Here is a 5,398-nt window from a genome sequence, read left to right on the forward strand (position 1 = left end):
TTTTGAGACGTTGTCTATCAGAACTTTTCTTGTAGTGAAGATTGTTAGGGCATAGTGCCTAGTATCCGTTGTTGGTACTTTTATGATATTGTTGCAACTTGTTATGCTTAATGCTTGTCACTAGGGCCCTAGTGCTATGATTTCAGATCTGAACATGTTATTGATTCATGATGATATTCATTGTTTTATGATCTTACCTGCAAGTTGTAAACACATATTGCTGTCCGGAACCCGAGGCCTCAAAGTGACAGAAATTGGGACAACCGGAGGGGAAGGCTGTGATATGAGGATCACATGTGTTCACGGAGTGTTAATGCTTTGCTCCGGCACTCTATTAAAAGGAGTACCTTAATTACCAGTAGTTTCCCTAGAGGCCCGGCTGCCACCGGCTGGTAGGAAAGATGTTGTGCAAGTTTCTCATTGCGAGCACGTACGACTATATACGGAACACATGCCTATGGTTATTTAGTACTTGGATACTGTTTTATTATTATCTGCAAATGCCTAGTCTTGATTGTTACATGAGTATTCTTATCCATGCAGCGCCCGTTCATCCATCTCTATGCCTACTGTATTTTAATCCTGTTGTTTACTATAATCACTACTGCTGTCTTTATTACACTACTGCTTATATTTCACTACTTCTACTGCTATAAAACTGTTGCTACTGATAAACTCTTGCGAGCAAGTCTGTTTCCAGGTGCAGTTGAATTGACAACTCCGCTGTTAAGGCTTACAAATAATCTTTGGCTCCCCTTGTGTCGAATCAATAAATTGGGTTTTACTTCCCTCAAAGACTGTGGCGATCCCCTATACTTGTGGGTCATCAGGCACCACCCTTACCTCACACCTACGCCCATCAACGTAAAACCAAAGGCCTCACTAACACGACTAACGACGAGTCAGGAGCACAAATCGGTCCAGCAGAACGCAAGGCACACAATTGCACATGCTTCGAAAGTCGCTTCCACCATCCCCCGCTGACCCATGTTAGGGGCAGGGGTGAGTTGACTGGTGCACCATGCCCATGCATCTCCCACTTAAAGCTAGGGGTGGAGAAATCTTCACCGCCACGGGCAATGACCAGCCTTCGTCTAGCACCACCTGGAGGTTGTGAGGTAAGAGGAGGGTGGGTCCAGGTGGGAGGGTTAGGGTTCTCCCTCTCTATTGGTGAGAGGGATGCGGTACTATCTACTCCCTCTGTCGCAAAATGTAAGGCGCTAATGATTAGTTAAAACTTAAAAGTCAGTGTTTTCTAAGTTTGACCAAATTTATATACTAAAACTAGTACAAGGACCCGTGCGTTGCCACGGGTACTCAAATTTCATTTCTCAATTCACATATATAATTCACAACTCGCTATGAAAATTCAAAACGTAGCGAATCAACGAAAAAGATAGGCCGCTCTTTTCCCCCTCCCTCCCTCCCTCCTACAGTTGCTTTGAGAGTTGGTCGCCGCTCTCCGGGTCCCTCTGATGCCCTCTCCGCCGGCGCCGCCGGTTGGACATGGCTAGGAGTTGACGCCGATTTTCCTGTACATAGTAGAGGTAGGAGTAGATGTAGGTGCTGAACATGTGTCGAAGTTCGGCTTTATGCCATGAGATTCACTGCAAATTTTTCCGGTCAGATATGTGGTGGTCTGTTGCTCATCTTCCTCGCGGCAGAGCTCCAAGGGTTGGAGCCGAAGGTGGTAGGGAAGGAGGTGCTGGAAATCTCTATCAATAAGACCTTGTTCTTGTGCAGTCACATGCAGTCAATGAGGGAGTTGACTTCCTCAGGTCATGGTAATGCAGAGGAAGATGATGTCCATGTCGTGCCTTGTCTGGCATGAGATCAGCAGCAGGGGAGCTCTGAAGCTACTCGTGGGAGCGAATCAACGACAACTTCTCTCTGATGTCGTTCAACATGATCGAAAGGCAACCATTCCCGCCCTCTTCATCTGCGTCGGTTTCCTCCGACCGACGGTTGCAGGTGAACATCAACCTACATGCTTCTATGCCAAGATGGAGGCCCTCTAGCAACATCGTAGTTGGCTCTTTGTGCTAGGCCCCAAGTGGTTTTGTCCCCAGCTGCGTGGTTCTTGACTATGATGTGATGAATTGATGCGGTGGCAATGAAGCTAGACCCGATGGCGTTTCTTATATAATCTTTAGGGTTTTTTGTGCAAAATGTTTGGACCTGATTGTAATTTTGTTTATATTTTGGTCCTCTATGTACTTGTTCCACCGCTGAATGAATAGTTTCTAGGACCGTACCTTGTTCAAAAAAAATTATACTTATACAATGCGCAATTTAGCACATCCATCAAGTTGGCTATCTTTGCATAAGACAATTATCGACTTGCCATCATGTTAGCTATCTTTGCATAAGACAGTTGGTGACACTTTCATTTTACAAAAAGTAAACCAGATAAGATATACAAATAAAATGAGTCCTCCCTTCATTCTTAGCTAGTAGGAGAGCTTAGGTTTAACAAATAAAAACATGGCCCATGAAAATGTCTCCTAGAAATGTGAGTAGCACAAGTAATATTCTCTAATAAATCATATGCGATAATCGATCTAGTTAAATTTGTCACACTAAATGACAAAATTTACAACAATAGGCACGGCAATGGACAACACACATGTCCTTCGAATTCAGATCTTACCAGGACATGAGTACTCCAAATATGCTCACTCACTTATGAAATAGTATGGTACCAGGAAAATAGATCTTTACAAGTCAGCTTGAATATCACCAATTACCTAATAAATACATTTTCACAATAATTAATATCCATAGTAAGGTACGCCTTTCCTTCCTACTGCCTCTACTACACTGCCCACTGCATTATCGACGGTGCAAACAGTAGATGACAATGTTGTGCTCAAGATCATTGTGATTCTCCTTCTCTAGGTCTTTTCGTCTAATTTGTTGAACACATATTCAGAAGAAATAAGTAATTAAGGCCAGAAAGGAATTTGAACCAAAAAAATAGAAAATAAATATTGATTCTCTGTAGATATATCATTGCTAACCACTAACTACATCTTCCAGACCTATGTGAATTACTCAACAGAAGGGAATATATATATATATATATATATATATATATATATATATATATATACGACGCGGATTTGCTACCATGGTGGCTAGCTATGCACCCATAGCCAACCGTTGGATCTGCCCCTTATGGTACTTTGAATCCCATCTAGATTTAACAGCAGTGACAGGCGTTAGTTTAGAATCTTTTCTGCCAGCTACGTTTGTATTTACATATGTACTTTGGTTGGTAGAACCGTTGGTTTGGCACTTGGATAGGCCAACCATCTAGCAAACCATTTGACAACCCTATTTCGGTTGGTCAAGCTGTTGGTTCGGTATTTGAATAGGCAAACCATCAAGCACACCATTTGACAACTGAATCGAGCACCCAATTGAACCACCGAATCAAGCACCCAGATGTGCAAAACCTTCTTTCGCACTTTGAGATGACATCCACTAAAAAAACAAGTTTTTCTAGAGGACCAAAACAATACAAGTTTATGAATAAATCTGTAATTAAATTTGGGACCAAAAGAATCAGTAGAACAGATTGGCAAACACTTCTTTTGCACATTCATTTGATATCCATCCAGAAATACATATTTATGAACAAATCTGAATACAAAAATTTGGCACCAAAAGAATCTAGTGTATGGTTGCTTGTCTGGTTGCCGTGCATATCGACAATGGGTACACAAGAAAACTGAAAAAAGTGCAAATCTGGAAACAATTGTTTGCAATTTGATATGACAAAGTACATGTTCAAAAATTAAATCTTGGAAAAAGTCCTTTGCAGGCTGCCTGAGACCACCCCACAATGGACGGCACTTGCAGGCTTCGTTGGATCAGCCCCTTATGGCACTTTGAACCCCATCCAACATGGTAGCAAGATTCCTAGCAATTTTTGTACACAAAATTCCATCAGTACACGCGCAGAACGCACACCACGAGACATTGCTAGTAGCATTACACTAGAAATTCCAGTGCAAAAAAGAAGAGCAGTACACTAGAAATTCCAATGGAAAGGCAGCGCCAGAAATTCCAACAAACTAGCAAACTAAATTTTATCAGGGATATAAAGAAATTAAAAAAATTGCAACCACACAAATCTGAGCAGAAAATCAAACACTCCCATAAATAACACAAATCTGAGCAGAGGGGCTAAAACGAGCAAATCCTCAAGATTGCAAAAAATACAAAGATAATCTCTCTGCAAAGATAATCTCTCTGCAAAACGGTGAAGTAAATCTTAGACCAGAAAAACTGAAGAGGGGAAGAAATGCAGATCGTGAAAAAAGCCAAACACAAATGCTAAACAACTGCTCATGTCCACGGCTGGGCACATCACTTTGCGCTCCAGATGGCCGGCGCGACGGTGTGGCCCAGATGTTGCATGATGGGCAGCGCGGCGTGATGGCCACCAACCCATTCACGCAGTTATGGTGGAGGCTCGGTTGCAGCCGGTGAGGAGGCGCACGGAGCAGCATGGCACAAGGTGTCGAGGAAGATCGGCGCAAAAAATGGGGGATGGGAGCGGAGTGCCGCCGACATCCCAGGCGTGTGGGGAGAAGGCGGCGCCGGGATTGGGTGACGAGCTGGTGCTGGGCGGCGCCCACCAGCTTCTTTACCTCCGGCTGGTCACACTGCTCCCACACGGCGGCGGCGAATTACGGTCGCGAACCGGCCGGCGGCGTTGCATTGGGGAGGACGCGACGCCGTGCGGTCTGCCGCATGGGAGGAGGCAAAAAAAAGAATCAACATGATACTAATCTGAGGTGAAGCAAAAGAATCGACCCAGCCGGCGATGTGCAAAAATAATCAACAAGATCTGGATCGGGTACTGACCATGTAGAAAAGAATCAACACCGGGCGGTGAAGCAAATCCATGTAAAAAAATATTCTTTCAATGAACATGGGATCTGGATCATTTAAGAAAACATGGGATCTGGATCTTGGATCGGTAATCATGTATAAGAAAAAGGAAACGACATGGAATCTGGTGGTATCTCGGCGACAACATGGTATCCAGATCGAACAAAAGAGAGTTGAAGAAAATGGAGATCAAAACAAAACCACGCAGCGCCGGGGACAGGGAGACTGGCGGCGGGCCGGCTGGAGTTATCGGTGGGTGCTGCCGTCCTGGCCTGGTGGAGAGGGTCGTGGTGGAGACTAGAGAGGTTCCTGGGAAACTCTCATTTGCAACTAGTTGCGCCCGCACCCCATTTTTTGTTGTGACACTTCCAAGTTTCCAAAAAATGCAAACTAAAATTCTAGACATACATTGTGTTGTGTCTTGTGCATCTGTGAAGTTTCATCCAAAAATATGTCGAAATGTGACCTGTGTAAAAAAGAGAAGACGTACGTAAAT

The sequence above is a fragment of the Lolium rigidum genome, chromosome 5, assembly GCF_022539505.1.
Source record: "Lolium rigidum isolate FL_2022 chromosome 5, APGP_CSIRO_Lrig_0.1, whole genome shotgun sequence".
In the NCBI taxonomy this organism is placed as follows: Eukaryota; Viridiplantae; Streptophyta; class Magnoliopsida; order Poales; family Poaceae; genus Lolium; species Lolium rigidum.